A 17,303-nucleotide genomic window follows, 5' to 3' on the forward strand; every position below is an offset into this window, starting at 1 on the left:
TTGCTTCCATGTCCTAGCTGTTATAAATAGTGCTGCAATGAACATTGGGGTACATGTGTCTCTTTGAATTATAGTTTCCTCGGGGTGTATGCCCAGTAGTGGGATTTCTGGGTTGTACAGCAGTTCTATTCCCAGTAAGGAATATCCACACTGTTCTCCATAGTGGCTACACCAGTTTGCATTCCTACCAACAGGGTAAGAGGGTTCTCTTTTCTCCACACCCTCTCCAGAATTTGTTTGTAGACTTTTTGATGATGGCCATTCTGACTGGCATGAGATGATACCTCATTATGATTTTAATTTGCATTTCTCTAATATTCCCCCACTTATTTTGAAAATCATTATCAATATAATAATGGCTATAATTTATGGAGCATGTATAACATTCCAGGGCAGTGATAGGTCCTTACACTATTTCCATGTAATCTTCTTTACAACATGCCTATAAAGCAGGCATAATCATCAACCCTGGGTTTTTTTGGGTGAGGAAATTGTAGCTCAAAGAAGTTAAATAGCTTACCACAAACCATAAAGCCAACCAGCAGCAGACCTGGAATTTGAAGCCATCGGTCTAGCTCCAAAGGCATCTGCCAACAGCTCTGAAACAATTTCACCTTGGTTGCCATGAGGTGAGCAAGAAAACTAGTGAGAAAAATTTTTCCTGCTCATCACCTGAAATCGCTATGATAGTTAACCTGTGGCATCCTTGGTTACTGTGTCCACAATCTGGGCTCTGTCCACTATTCCTCATAGCTGCTATGAACCCTTTTTTTTTTTTTTTTTCTGGTCTCTTTTGCTGGACAGGTGTTCAACACAATAGCTCCCTTTTCCCTCCATCTGCTTCTCCCTGCACAGTGAGGCCCTGATCCATTTTGGGCGGCTGCTCCCCACATGTGCTCACAGCCCCACTGATGAGAAATGGCAGAAGCAGGTATTAAAGGTGGAGGTTCTGGCTTGTTGCTCTGAATGTATTAAAAACCATTCCCAGACTCCACATAAAGAGCTTTACACACATACCCAGCACATGCGATACGAGGGAGACAGAGAAGCAGACGTGGGGATAACCACAGTGAGACAAGTAACCACAACAGAAGTCTGGAGAGATGGGCCCAAGGAAAGCTGCTTCCACAGACCGGGTGATGGATCGTCTCCTCAGCAGACAGACAGACAGCTCGAGGTACTCATTTTTATAAAAAGCTGACAGAAAGAACTCCAGACATCCAGGCCCGCTCCCTGCTCAGTCCTGTGTCCAGAGCTGACTCAGCTCTCTGTTTCCCTTCGCAGGATGGTGAGTTATTCCATGCGCTCCTGCTAATTATCCCCATCCAGCTCCTTTCTTTTCTCACAGGTCGTTCAAATGTCTCCTCGTCTGGGTTAGAACCTGGGTGGATGCTGAATTCCCTTTTGTTTTCCTCCCCAGGGATGAATTTCTCATACGTAGGGTACTGTTTGTGGGGGTAAATTCTTTCAGTTTAAAGGCCCTTGAGATGATTATCCCAAGAACTTGTCTCACTAGGCCCTGGAAGAGGATACTCACCATTTACTGAGTACACAGTAGGTGCCAGATAATTTGCATACTTTATCTCCTTTAACTCTCATAATGATTATATAAGGTCCTTGTAAGTCCCATTATATAGATCAATAGCTTTGTGCAGTGGCAGTATTGTAGCCAATGAGGTTTATCCAAGGCGTGATTATTGCTAATTATTGCTATCTGAAAACAGATCAATAGCACGTAGGACATACACAATAAATGGAAGGGAAGACAAAGCCTCATAGCCTACTGTTTCCTCAGTGTTTCTTTATAAACCAGAAGACAAAATGATATAGTAAAAGGAGTTGATTCTGGACCAAGAGACCTGAATTCTTGTGTTAACATGAAAACCAACCAGCTCTCTGGTCTGGGCAAGACATTTTACCTTTGTGCACTTCTGTTCACTCAGTCTAAAAAATGCATGAATAGACTAGCAATTTCTATACACATGGCTCCTTCTTCCTCTAAATTTCTATGACTATTGCCTGCTTTCATACTATAACTATAGTTAATATTCATAATGTCAGACTCTCCAAGAATGAAGTCCTTGAACACAGCTAGTCCATCAGCACTGAATTGACTTCCTTCATCACCCAGCTCTGGAGCACATCTAAGCCACATCTGGATAACAAATTAAGGTAGCCATAACACTTTACCCCTTCCAGGCTAATTCAGCATGCTGTAGCTTTTAAAGACAAGTTGAAGCAGAACTTCAAACCCTGTGGCATAATAACAGATTCAGTTGTCTTACTACCTTGGATATGAGAGATTTCCTGACAAAAACAGATACTTGGTATTGTAGTTAGTTATTTATTTCTGCCCCCATCAAAACCCCAAAACGCAGTAGATGACAACAAATATTTACTATAATCTTTCATGATTCTGAGCCTTTAAAGACTCAGCTGGGTGTTTTTCTTTTATGGGGTCCCTCATAATTTTAGCAGAATGGAGGCAGAGGCTGGGAGTCTTAAAACGTTTTTTCATTCACATGTGTGACAAATGAGCTGAGATAACTGTGGGCTTCTTGGTCATCTCTCTGTCCATGTGACTACCTTGGGCTTCCTCACAGCATGGTAGCCCTGGGGAAGTCAGATTTCTTATATCATAACGCATTTCCCCCTAAAGTGAGCATTGCAAGAGAGCCAGTCAAAAGCAATAAGCCTTCTTGTGAACTAACTTCACTTCTTCTGTAGGTCACAGCATTCACAGATTGACCCAGACTCAAATATGTGGAGGCACAAATTCTAGTGCTCAGTGTGAACACAGTTTTTCCCTCCAGGAATGAAGGGATGGTAGTCATCTTGGGGACAAGTTAATCTACTTGGCCTATCTCAGAGCAAAATGAACTACAGTAAAGGTCAGTTAGATTCTCAACATTTCTCTCTTTTCCTTATACACACACAGGCATGCACACACACACACTTACACAAACAGTTCCAAATGATGGCAATTATAGTACCATGCTTGAACACCAAAGATGATTACATAAAGTATGAATTACAGGTTTATTCCCATAAAGAATAGGTCACAGAAACCACTCTTCCAGTTCTCTCTGAAATAACATTAAGCTCTGTCACTGATGGGAAAGGGAAAGCAAGTTAAGTGAGGAAAATGTCTTCAGAAGAAATAGTAATGGCAGGTCAGTGATCTAGTCAAGTCCATCAGGATGGACACTGAATCCCAGTTATCTTAAGAGAAATCCAGATGTTCCCTTGAAACCATCATTAAAGGAAGGTAAGCCAGCAGGATGATGTCGCCAGACTCTATTCCAGACATCCACACCGATAAGCAGGCCTGAGGTGTGGCACTTTTGCTGGGCAGGCTTAAGAACACTACGAAGCAAACTGAGGATCTGGACAGTATCACCATCAGGAAAGCATATCATAAACCTCAGAATGTGACACTGCCCCAAGAAAAACAGCAACCCAGAGGCCAGCTGAAAAACTAGAGATTCTGGAGTACAAACGCAGGTCAGATAGGAAAGCAGTGGTGAGCAAAGTCTGGATGGTGTGCTGGAACCCAAGAGGGATGGCATAAACACTGGAATTACAGGCCCCCAAAGGGCTGGGATGGTCTGTAAAAGAAAATACCAGCAGCTCCCGGGGAGGAAGAAAGGCTTAGGAGCCATCAAGGAAGCAGCACAGTGATCCTTTGGGTATGGATGCCAGAGCAGAGCTAGAATTACTGTGGCTTGGAGGTGACTCTAAAGGCCCCCCCAAAGAAGCATTTCTGTCTCTTCATGACTCAGAGAAAGTCAGGAATGAATTCCCGAGACACGAAACTTAAGGAGGTTTCTGGCCTCTAATTGGAATATTTAGGATTTGTCAGTCTTGAAATCTGATGGGCACTGCTAGGAGCTCTGTGGTTCTATGGGGCGGGAAGATGCAATAGAAAGTTATTTTCCTCTCTGGTTCTGCCTTCAGATGGGAATATGAGGCTTGTTCTTTAAGCTGTACAATTTTTAACACCAGAGGGCCCAATGGGTCAATCATAGTCCACCACCCAGCAGAGGAGCTAACTGGACCAATCTTCAGGTTAGAGTGCTCAGTTAAACCCGCCCCTCTGCCTCTTAAAGCACTCTCCCCTAATTATGGCAACCATAAAAATCTGTAAGGCTTTTTAATTTATAATCTCATTTCTGGGAATTGGATACAACTAAACTATCCATGAGCAGGGGAAATGCACATGCATGAAGATGTTCACAGCAGCATTATTTATAAGTAGACAGACTCAGAGCTTCTCAAAATTGATGTGCATCTCTTAGAGGTTTTCTTAAAGGGCAGATTTAGTAGAGCTGGTAGGTCTGAGCGGGGCTCTCATCTCTGCATTTCTAACAAGCTCTCAGGTGATATTCAGCTTATCAGGCCACACTTTGAGTCTCAAGGGGCTTACTTTATACGTACTGCTAAGTCTGCTGCTAAGTTGCTTCAGTCGTGTCCGACTCTGTGTGACCCCATAGACGGCAGCCCACCAGGCTCCCCCATCCCTGGGATTCGCCAGGCAAGAAGACTGGAGTGGATTGCCATTTCCTTCTCCAATGCATGAAAGTGAAAAGTGAAGGTGAAGCCGCTCAGTCGTGTCCGACTCTTCGAGACCCCATGGACTGCAGCCCACCAGGCTCCTCCGTCCATGGGATTTTCCAGGAAAGAGTATTGGAGTGGGTTGCCATTGCCTTCTCCGTTATATGCAACTTTAAAAAAAAAATCAAACATGTACATGACTAAATAAATGATAGGTACACCTCCTCTATGGAATACTGAAATGGATGTTAAAATGATTTCAAAAACAACTAATGTGAAAAAGTGTTTATGACATACAGTAAGAGAAAAACACAGGGTACAAAATCGTATACATATTAGGATTGCAACTGTAAAAAAATTAGGGAAAACATTGGAAGCAAATCCAAAATTATTAACTGAATGGTTCTTTTAGGATACTGAGATTATGTTTCCCCCCTCATTTTCAAGTTTGCCCTCATGTTGCCACATTACTTTCATAGTCTAAAATTGCTGGTAAACCGGGGACTATTAGGTAATCATACATCCTGCTTTGCTAGAATAGTCTCAGGCGCCTGTTGTCTCTACACAATTATTAATAGTGGTCCCTTCACTCCCAAAATGCTTTATGTAGTTGATAAATTCTGTGGCCGTATTAGATACAGGAATGTCTGGAGGCTAGTTACGTGCTTTCTCTGTTACTCCAAAGCATGTGAAAAGCTGAACTGAAATGCCTGGAGAGAGTAGGCAGGGGATCGGGGGAGGTCTCTGATGTGTACATTGTTTCAATTGATTTTTTAGAGCAGTTTAGGTTCACAGCAAAATTGAGAGGAAGATACAGAGATTTCCCATATACTCCCTGTCCCCCCCCCCACACAGCCTCACCTATTGTCAACATACTCCACCACTACAACTGAACCTACACTGACGCATGATAGTCACTGAAAGAGCACAGTCTACCTTAGGGTTCACTCTTGCTGTTGTACATCCTACGGGTTTGGACAAAAGTATAATGAGTGGCATGTGTCTACCATTAGTCTCATACACAATCATTTAATTTCACTATCCTAGAAATCCTCTTGCACATCTGTTATAGGTGTGCTCAGGTTGTGATATAAGACCTCAATAGTATATGCATTAAAAAATGTCTGACACAACCATGAAAGCTAGCAATTTTGAAACAGGGGAGAGAGGAAGTCAGATAAATGCTTGCTGCGCTTTTTAAAACTCTTGCTTTTTAGTTAGCTCTTTCTGATCTTTTCTAACTGCACACCAGGTGTCATCTCGTAAGATGAAATCCTACACATGTTAGGGCTGTGATTTTTCTCCTGCTGCTCCTGATCCTCTAAGACAGTAGAGGTAATGTTTGAAAAGGCTGATGATTTGATTCCTTTTTGCTGCTTTTGCTAATACGTGGAATTTTTAGAGCCAGATTTTTTCATTGTTGCCTTAAACCACGTAACTTACTAGGTCTTTTACTTTATACCTTATAAACCTGAATCAAACTAATGCTACTACTTATCAGTTAAATATTTTTAAAGTATTAAGAGGAAAACTTCAAAACAATTGAATTAACTAAATAGAAACCGGATTTCCCTACAGCAAATTCTAAGGCACATTCCAATTTCACTGAATTGGAATTTTATCATACAGAGTAGTATCTTCAAAAATGTAAGCAATCAAAAAAAAATATGTGAGCCATGGGAAAAAAAAAAAAAAAGTGAGCCATCAATTGCAGCTTGGAAAATATCTTATAAATATACCTTCTGTTGTAATTATTTTATACAAATTGAATTTAACTTGCAATGTTATTTATTTTGTCTTTATGAGATTCATTAATTTTTTAATTCTTACAGAAATTAATACGTTTCACACACACACACACACACCCCCACACCCACACACACACACCCACACCCTGGTGTGAAACACTCTAAGTCCTAGGCCCAAACTATTTGCTGTAAGTCCTTGTCTGCTAGTGATTAGGTAGGTGGCAGCCCAGAGAATGATGGTCTTTGTTCTTTTGTTCCCTCTGGTGTATATTCCATTTCACCTGTGTAGAGCTAAACTTACACCCCAAGGACAAATGACACTTAGGTGAATGACAATAGGTGATTCTAAATTGAGAACAGCTATTCAGTATGGGTGTAAGTTCTGATTGATGGTGCATTTAGAAGCAAAAAATAGAAGCCCATGGGGTGGATATTGGACTTCACCTTTCAGGTCATTTTAAAGAATAGTGAAAGAAAGACAGGAGAGTGAGAGGCCATAGTTTGCCATTCCAGGAAAATAAAGGAAAGAAAAAGACAATAGATAAAGCTGAAAAGCAATGGCCTCAGAGTATACAAGAAACAGAATAAGAGTGAAATAGAGTGTGAACAAACTCCAGAAAAAAAAAATGTTTAAAAATGCTTAGGGGACAAAGTGTTACTAAAGAAAGGAAATCCTAGCTTGTGAGACTTAACGTGAAACAAGAAGATAAAAATCCTTTATACAATCAGCAAACAAAAGCAAGGAAATATAAATTCTCAAATCCCATGGAGAGCCTGGAAGGGAAGTCAGCGAGACAATGCAGAACCTGCAGTTGAGAGGATAAATCATTTCTTTACCTCACTCTACACAAAAAGAAGATAAGGGCTAGGGTGAGACATATTTTCCAGCAGAAGGGTAGGGAACTGTTGCAATGCTTTTTCCTTACCACAAAAAACTAACAGAACACCCAATTCCAATGAACAGGATTCTCTCAGAAAGACAAAATCCATTCCTATAGCAAACACGGGTGAGGTCCATGAAGGTGGAAGGAAAAGAGGCTGCCCACTGTGGCACCACATGAAATATCTGTCAAATCACTGTTGAAGGAAGATCAATAAGGACCTTAGAATTTGTGGGAACAGCCTCTCTTGAGGGAAGACACTGGGGTTTTCGGGAGGCGCGGTCTGAGTAATTGGAACGTTGGATTGTTGGAACACTGAGACCATGAGTCTCTCACCCATAACCACAATTTTGAGAGGAAATTAAGATTGTTTAAAATAAAGAATCAAATTTACTTAAAAACATTTACTTAAATGTCTCGGCATGTACTTAAAAACAGTACACACACACACAAAAGACCCGGATTCCAAGAAGTCCACCAAGGTCTTACAAACTTGAGGGAAAAAAGAAATGCCTGACATGAGATTGAAGCCAAAAATATTTCCTCTTGGCCAAAAAGCATTTAAAGTTCATTTCTCATAATGAAACACAAGTTTGGCACATATACAGAATGTTTATTTTTTCAAATGGCTGAAAAGGTAGGTAACCAAAACATACAATGTCTATGAACTATGTCCATTAATTTATCCTGGCTATGGATAATCAGATATGGAGTACCCTGAAAGCAATCATGCGAGTGACCTGAATAATTGCATAGGGGCATTTTTGTAGTTGGGCCTTAGAACCACTAGTAACTCTTGTCTCTAACAAAGTGTCCCCATTGTTCACCTGCAAAATGGACTCTGCGATAATACTGCTTTTCTCTATACTGGCTTTTTTTTTTAATGCTCTGAAAAAGGTCCAAGCTTTTCTGAGATGCAATTTTGAAAACAACAAGAGGCTTGGCAATTCCATTCAAATTACTTCGTATACAAACTTGAGTTTCAATGATACAGACAGAAGAGGAAGTGTTTCTGGTTTTGCTGTGTGTGTGTGTGTGTGTTTTATTGAGTGTGTGTTTTCTTGAGAAATCTTTCCCAGTTAGAAAAAAGCCATCAAAGAGTTTTCACAAGCTGTAGGGAGTCTTGCCTACATCTTGATTTTCCTCTTTCTTTTCCTTCTTGGTTTCTGATTGATTTAGAAATTTTCAGTTTGTAAAGGAAAGATCCAAGTGCTGTGGGTACAGGCAAATACAATTTGCATTTTCCCTAGTAAAATGCATATTTCCTTCCCACAGTTAGAGAGCGGTCTAGAACAAGGAAAGAAGGTCATCTTTCTGATTGGAGCACAAATAAATAGATAGTTAAAGCCTTTTGATGTGCATGAGCAGACAGCTTAAAGAAGATTACTGATAGACTTTCGTGCTCTTTGATGCACTGTATGGAAATAGCTTTTTCCTTAAACCAAAATAATAATAAAAAATAATGTTGGTAAAATAGTGGTTAAAAACTGAAGCTTTGGGGAATATTTAATTTGTACTTAGGTGGTTATGTGTCTTAAAAAATCTGTTTAGACTGTGTAAACACAAATTTTACTAAAATGTCCTTTTTATATCCCTTTTTTCTTTTTTTTTTTGGATAGTACTATTATGGCCAAAGAAATGGCCCTTAGTTTTTCTATATGACCAATGAAAACCAAAGTTAATTATACTCAGAATTATTCTATGAAGGTTTTTTGCCCAACAGATGTGTTTCTGGCTAGCAAGCTGTAAATTTATTTAAACTGCATGTTTGCCCGGTGTTTAGTTCTAAACGCCAACATATTAGTCTATTTCATTAAATCATAAAAACTTTTTGAAACAAGAAAAAAACTGCTGTTATTTCAAAAGAATAAAAGGTAAGAAAAGACATATAAAGTATGGTTTCCTTGTTTTTGTTAAGATTACAATTTTAATTTGTTATGGAACACTTCTGTTAAACCAGGAAATCCTGCTAGAACTCAAATTTGTTGCATTATTTGAGATGAACATACTTTTAGTTTGTAGTGAATCTCAAAAGCTATTCAGAATAAAAAGCCCAGTCTAGAAAGTAAACCTTAAAGTTTGCGTTTTTAAAAGAACTAATTTGCTGGTAGGAAATTCTTCTTAGAAAAACCACAGTGACTTTTCAAATGCTATTTTTTAAGAAGACCCCTAAGGATCATTTGTCTGTAAAAATAAGGACTAGGCTGCCTCCAGGGGCTGTGCCTTTCATTTACTCTCACCCAGGCATTCCAGTCAATCAAAGCAGGGCCCATCCTTTGGCTCCTGTTGCCTACACACATCACACCTAATTTTGGCCAATTCCCCCTCTTCTCTTCATCTTCCCTTGTTCTTCCTTTGTTTTCTTCTCGGTTTTCTAAAGGAAAAACTATAGCATTTAATTTGATAAGTAGATATAAATAAAATTCCCTTTCAGCTTTTAAAAACTGCTTCCCAAAGGTACAGGAAAACCTTAAATTGTGAAATGTCAAAATGTCACTGAGATGACTCTTTAGCTGTTTAAATATATATGTTATTTTATATACACAGACACATAATAAAGTTATACCCTATTCATTAGAAATTCATTAGGAATTTACCAAATTCAACCTGGTTGAGATCAGAATTTATCTTTTTAGTCTTTAGAAATGATTTTACATGGAAGTAATACCATAAAAGATAATAGCATTAAGTTTAAATTACTTAAGACTGTCTAAGGCCAAATGAATATTGTTTTCTACTCAACAGAAAGCAGCCAATAAGAAATCTTGGTAACCTTTTCTTAGCAGTTAATGTAAGTTATTTTTGATTTTGAAAGCAAGACCTACATACCTGTTGAAAAATACTTGTGTAGCCAGTTAGACTGTTAGATCTCTTTCTCACAGTGTGATGAAAGGAAAAAAAAAAAACAGACTTTGAAGTTAAATCTGTTTGACCCCTGGCTCTATTGCCCACTAATTTAATAGCTTTGGACAAACTTCTTCTTCAAGCCTCAACTCTCTATCTATAAATAGGGATACTAATACCTACGCCAGTGACTTGTTTTAAGTGAACAATGCTAGATCCCTACTATGAGATTAGTCATGTACGTTCCCTGCCTGTTCCTCGGCTCTCGGTGACCAGTTTCTTCGCAGTGATCTGAAGAGAGGAGATGCAGAAAGAGGACAGAGGAGGGAAGCTTTTGTCAGCTGGTGTTAATGAGCTGACGCAAATACAGTGGAAAGAAGAGTGATATACCTCCCTACCAACAGTGTGGCATTGCAGAATGTTTTGTCTCAACTGTGATTAGAGCTTCTTTTCCGCTCCAAGATGAGTTTTAAATGAATGAAAATGCTGAAGAGTATGGAAAGCTATGAGATAATTGGCAGTGCAATTATTACATGCCCAACATATTTTGGGAATGACCCTTCAATACCCTGATGGTGGAAAGTGAAGAGGAACTAAAGAGCCTCTTGATGAAAGTGAAAGTGGAGAGTGAAAAAGTTCGCCTAAAGCTCAACATTCAGAAAACAAAGATCATGGCATCCAGTCCCATCACTTCGTGGGAAACAGATGGGGAAACAGTAGAAACAGTGTCAGACTTTATTTTGGGGGGCTCCAAAATCACTGCAGATGGTGATTGCAGCCATGAAATTAAAAGACGCTTACTCCTTGGAAGAAAAGTTATGAGCAACCTAGATAGCATATTCAAAAGCAGAGACATTCCTTTGCCGACTAAGGTCCGTGTAGTCAAGGCTATGGTTTTTCCTGTGGTCATGTATGGATGTGAGAGTTGGACTGTGAAGAAGGCTGAGCGCTGAAGAATTGATGCTTTTGAACTGTGGTGTTGGAGAAGACTCTTGAGAGTCCCTTGGACTGCAAGGAGATCCACCCAGTCCATTCTGAAGGAGATCAGCCCTGGGATTTCTTTGGAAGGAATGATGCTAAAGCTGAAACTCCAGTACTTTGGCCACCTCATGCAAAGAGTTGACTCATTGGAAAAGACTGTGATGCTGGGAGGGATTGGGGGCAGGAGGAGAAGGGGACGACAGAGGATGAGATGGCTGGATGGCATCACGGACTCGACGGACGTGAGTCTGAGTGAACTCCGGGAGATGGTGACGGACAGGGAGGCCTGGCGTGCTGCGATTCACGGGGTCGCAAAGAGTCGGACACGACTGAGCGACTGAACTGAACTTCAATACCAAGGTATGGGCTTCCCTTGTGGCTCAGCTGGTAAAGAATCCGCCTGCAATGCAGGAGACCTGGGTTCAACCCCTGGGTTAGAAAGATCCCCTGGAGAAGAGAACAGCTACCCACTCCAGTATTCTGGCCTGGAGAATTTCACGGACTGTATAGTCCATGGGGTCGCAAAGAGTTGGACGTGACTAAGTGAGTTTCACTTCACTATGATCCTCTAACATAGGTTCATTCACTCATTCATCAGTCATTCAACTAGCATTTATTATGTGCCTGTCAAGTCCCCAGCACTGCACTAGGTATTCAAAGATTTAGCCCTCAGGCACATTACAGCATCATTTACGGACATATAAACAAGAGCCCTAAAGTCCTGGCACTCAAAGTGTACCCTGTGGGCCAGCTACATTGGTATCTCCTGGGAGCCTGGTAGAAATTCAACATCTTGGTCTCTTTTAACTTTGGTTAAGAAGTAAGTATTGTCTCACTGTGACCAAGGATCTTATTTGACCAAGTATTTCAAAGTTTTTTGACAAACTTCCCAAATACCAAATTTTAATTAACATTCTTTTGACTTCCAGCTAATGTTGGGATGCTTTAGAGGGCATCTCAGAGAGAAATGTTTGACTAATATGATTTGGTATATTAAATTACATAAAGCCCATTACTACACGAGCAATAAACCAACTTAAGATATACTGTATAGATGAATGTTATTAATACAGACATTCTAAAAATTATATAAAGTTTCTAAAATTTGGATAAGTCCTGATATAATGCTATAGTTCTAGTTGTTATCTTAAAAAGTTGTATGTCACAACAGTAACCAAGCTTCTATATCAATTACACTGTAATCAGATGTCTAAACATGCCTTTTCAGTCTTTTGTCATTCATAGACAGTTATTATTGTACTCTGATGGTGTTACAAAAGAGCTTTATCTTCAGGATGATTCATAGAAAGACTACGGAAGCAGTTACAACAGTTCCACATAAGATGATGTCTGCGCAGGAATTCCAGCCCAAACCTACCTAAAACAAGAAGCTGTCCTGCCCTTGGGGCCTCTAGATCAGGCATCAAAAGATTTTTACTTCCTGACAGGCAGAGTTGATGCCCCTGCTTAGGCCTGAAGCAGCTACAGAAAACGGACTATCCTCTTCTGCTTCTCAAAAGATTATGGGAGTAAAATTTCTAAGTGGGGAATGAAACGGAAGGGAAAGGGGTAGGGCAGAACCTTTAAAAGAATGATAGTCATCGAGGACACAACATACACTGGTTAGAACCAACTAGGTCCAAGATGGCGGAACTGATTTCCACTGAACCTTGAGCCTTAATATACTTTCATACATGAGCAAGCTACCCACAACACACCCTCAGGTGACAGTTCCAAGGCTGACCATAAAGGCCAGAGAGTGGGCAGCGGCCCAAATTCCTGGAAATCTCTCTCTTCCCCAAAATAGCTGGAATACTCTTCCCACTCATTAGCTTATGAAACTACCCACCCCCTATAAAAACTCACAACACCGTGCCCTTACCCCTCTCACTTTCTGAGATCACCCACACGCAGTCTCTGGAGTGTTTATCTCCCTAAATAAACCTCTTTCACTTAATGAAAAAAACAGAAAGTCAGCATCTGAGGCCCCAGTTTGGGCCTAATGAATCAGAATCTGCATTTTAACAAGGCTACAAGGTGATTTGTATGTACATTATAACTTTAAAAGTAGTGCCTTAAACGGGACCTAATTAAAAGCTTTTGCACAGCAAAGGAAACCACAAACAAAATGAAAAGACAACCTACAGACTGGGAGAAAATACTGGTAAACAATGCTACAGATAAGGGATTAATTTCCAAAATATAAAAAGTTTAAAATATATATGCATAAACAATAACAAAAAAAAACAATAAAAAATGGGCAGAAGACCTAAGTAGACATTTTTTTGAAAGAAGATATACATATGGTCAAGAGATACATGAAAAGATGTTCAACGTCACTAATTATTACAGAGATGTAAATCAAAACTACAATGAAGTATTATCTCACATCAGTCAGAATGGTCATCATGAAAAAGTTTACAAATAATAAATGCTAGAGAGGGTGTGGAAAGAAAGGAATCTTCCTACACTGTTGGTGGGAATGTAAATTGGTGTAGCCACTATGGAAAAGAGTATGGAGATTCCTTAAAAAACTAAAAGCAAAGGAGAAAAGGAAAGATATAAGCATCTGAATGCAGAGTTCCAAAGAATAGCAAGAAGAGATAAGAAAGCCTTCTTCAGAGATCAATGCAAAGAAATAGAGGCAAACAACAGAATGGGAAAGACTAGAGATCTCTTCAAGAAAATTAGAGATACCAAGGGAACATTTCATGCAAAGATGGGCTCGATAAAGGACAGAAATGGTATGGACCTAACAGAAGCAGAAGATATTAAGAAGAGGTGGCAAGAACACAGAGGAACTGTACAAAAAAGATCTTCACGACCCAGATAATCATGATGATGTGATCACTAATCTAGAGCCAGACATATTGGAAAGTGAAGTCAAGTGGGCCTTAGAAAGCATCACTACGAACAAAGCTAGTGGAGGTGATGGAATTCCAGTTGAGCTGATTCAAATCCTGAAAGATGATGCTGTCAAAGTGCTGCACTCAATTTGCCAGCAAGTTTGGAAAACTCAGCAGTGGCCACAGGACTGAAAAAGGTCAGTTTTCATTCCAATTCCAAAGAAAGGCAATGCAAAAGAATGCTCAAACTACTGCACAATTGCACTCATCTCACATGCTAGTAAAGTAATGCTCAAAATTCTCCAAGTCAGGCTTCAGCAATACAGGAACCATCAACTCCCTGATGCTCAAGCTGGTTTTAGAAAAGGCAGAGGAACCAGAGATCAAATTGCCAACATCCACTGGATCATGGAAAAAGCAAGAGAGTTCCAGAAAAACATCTATTTCTGCTTTATTGACTATGCCAAAGCCTTTGACTGTGTGGATCACAATAAACTGTGGAAAATTCTGAAAGAGATGGGAATATCAGACCACCTGACCTGACTCTTGAGAAACTTGTATGCAGGTCAGGAAGCAACAGTTAGAACTGGACCTGGAACAACAGACTGGTTCCAAATAGGAAAAGGAGTATGTCAAGGCTGTATATTGTCACCCTGCTTATTTAACTTATATGCAGAGTACATCATGAGAAACGCTGGGCTGGAAGAATAACAAGCTGGAATCAAGATTGCCAGGAGAAATATCAATAACCTCAGATATGCAGATGACACCACCCTTATGGCAGAAAGTGAAGAGGAGCTAAAAAGCCTCTTGATGAAAGTGAAAGTGGAGAGTGAAAAAGTTGGCTTAAAGCTCAACATTCAGAAAACAAAGATCATGTCATCTGGTCCCATCACTTCATGGGAAATAGATGGGGAAATAGTGGAAACAGTGTCAGACTTTATTTTTCTGGGCTCTAAAATCACTGCAGATGGTGACTGCAGCCATGAAATTAAAAGACACTTACTCCTTGGAAGAAAAGTTATGACCCAACCTAGATAGCATATTCAAAAGCAGAGACATTACTTTGCCGACTAAGGCCCGTCTAGTCAAGGCTATGGTTTTTCCAGTAGTCATGTATGGATGTGAGAGTTGAACTGTGAAGGCTGAGCGCCGAAGAATTGATGCTTTTGAACTGTGGTGTTGGAGAAGACTCTTGAGAGTCTCTTGGACTGCAAGGAGATCCAACCAGTCCATTCTGAAGGAGATCAGCCCTGGGATTTCTTTGGAAGGAATGATGCTAAAGCTGAAACTCCAGTACTTTGGCCCCCTTATGTGAAGAGTTGACTCATTGGAAAAGACTCTGATGCTGGGAGGGATTGGGGGCAGGAGGAGAAGGGGACGACCTAGGATGAGATGGCTGGATGGCATCACGGACTCGATGGACGTGAGTCTGAGTGAACTCCGGGAGATGGTGATGGACAGGGAGGCCCAGGGTGCTGCAATTCACGGGGTCGCAAAGGGTCGGACATGACTGAGTGACTGAACTGAACTGACTGATATTATCCTGCAATTCCACTCCTGGGTGTATATCTGGAAAACCTCTAAAGATACATGCACCCCAGTGTTCACACTATTTACAACAGCCAAGACACAGAAGCAACCTAAGTGTCCAGGGACTGATGAATGGGAAAAAACGATGTGGTATATATATATATAGAATGGAATATTATTCCACCATAACAATGAAATAATGCCATTTGCAGCAACATGGATAGACCTAAAGATTATGTATGTCAGAGAAAGACAATATCATATGCTATCACTTAGATGTGAAATCTTAAAAAATGATATAAACACACATTTATAAAACAGAAATAGACTCACAGACATAGAAAACAAACTGATGGTTATGAGAGGGAATAGAGGGGGCTGGAGATAAATTAGGAGTTTGGGATTAACAGACACACACTACTGTATATAAGATAGGTAACCAATAAGGACCTACTATATAGCACAGAGAACTATATGGAATGACTTATTATAACCTATAACGGAAAAGACTCTGAAAATATACACAAAGGTATAACTGAATCACTTTGCTGTACACCTGAACCTAACAAAACATTGTAGTTCAGTTCAGTCGCTCAGTCGTGTCCAACTCTTTGCCATCCTATGGACTGCAGCATGCCAGGTCTTCCTGTCCATCACCAGCTCATGGAGTTCACTCAAACTCATACCCATTGAGTCAGTGATGCCATCCAACCATCTCATCCTCTGTTGTCCCCTTCTTCTCCCACCTTCAATCTTTCCCAGCATTAGAGTCTTTTCTCATGAGTCAGCTCTTCACATCAGGAGGCCAAATTATTGGAGTTTCAACTTAAGCATCAGTCCTTTCAATGAATATTCAGGACTGATTTCCTTTAGGATGGACAGGTTGGACCTCCTTGCAGTCCAAGGGACTCTCAAGAGTCTTCTCCAACACCACAGTTCAAAAGCATCAATTCTTCTGCACTCAGCTTTCTTTATAGTCCAGCTCTCACATCCATACATGACTACCAGAAAAACCATAACCTAGACTAGATGAAACTTTGCTGACAAAGTAATGTCTCTGCTTTTGAATATGCAGTCTAGGTGGGTCAAAACTTTCCTTCCAAGGAGTAAGTGTCTTTTAATTTCATGGCTGCAGTCACCATCTGCAGGGATTTTGGAGCCCCCCAAAATAAAGTCTGCCACTGTTTCCTCTGTTTCCCCATCTATTTCCCATGAAGTGATGGGACCAGATGCCATGATCTTAGTTTTCTGAATGTTGAGCTTTAAGCCAACTTTTCCACTCTTCTCTTTCACTTTCAGAGGCTCTTTAGTTCTTAACTTTCTGCCATAAGGGTGGTGTCATCTGCATATCTGAGGTTATTGATATTTCTCCCAGCAATCTTGATTCCAGCTTGTGCTTCATCCAGCCCAGCTTTTACCATGATGTACTCTGCATATAAGTTAAATAAGTAGGGTGACAATATACAGCCTTGACATTCTCCTTTTCCTATTTGGAACCAATTGGTTGTTCCATGTCCAGTTCTAACTGTTGCTTCCTGACCTGCATACAGATTTCTCAGGAGGCAGGTAAGGTGGTCTGCTATTCCCATCTCTTTCAGAAATTTCCACAGTTTATTGTGATCTACACAGTCAAAGGCTTTGGCATAGTCAATAAAGCAGAAAGAGATGTTTTTATGGAACTCACTTGCTTTTTCAATGAGCCAGCGGATGTTGGCAATTTGATCTCTGGTTCCTCTGCCTTTTCTAAAACCAGCTTGAACATCTGGAAGTTCACAGTTCACATATTGTTGAAGCCTGGCTTGGAGAATTTTGAGCATTTCTTTACTCGCGTGTGAGATGAGTGCAACTGTGTGGTAGTTTGAACATTCTTTGGCATAACCTTTCTTTGGGATTGGAATGAAAACTGACCTTTTCCA

General features: G+C 40.3%; 1 long non-coding RNA gene and 1 other non-coding gene across 2 annotated transcripts in view; one reads left to right on the forward strand and one right to left on the reverse strand.

Moving 5' to 3' along the window:
* Positions 1 to 315: 315 nt before the first annotated feature.
* LOC120879582 overlaps positions 316 to 17,303 on the reverse strand; it is a 37,657-nt gene continuing 20,669 nt past the window's right edge. Inside the window, exon 5 of the long non-coding RNA XR_005724831.1 lies at positions 316 to 1,714. This is a non-coding gene — a long non-coding RNA (uncharacterized LOC120879582). The remainder of the gene's footprint in view (positions 1,715 to 17,303) is intronic.
* On the forward strand, positions 1,644 to 1,791 carry LOC120879716. The gene has a single exon (XR_005724862.1). It is a non-coding gene; the product is annotated as a U4 spliceosomal RNA (small nuclear RNA).

This window comes from Oryx dammah, unplaced genomic scaffold (genome assembly GCF_014754425.2).
Source record: "Oryx dammah isolate SB20612 unplaced genomic scaffold, SCBI_Odam_1.1 HiC_scaffold_20, whole genome shotgun sequence".
Taxonomy (NCBI): Eukaryota; Metazoa; Chordata; class Mammalia; order Artiodactyla; family Bovidae; genus Oryx; species Oryx dammah.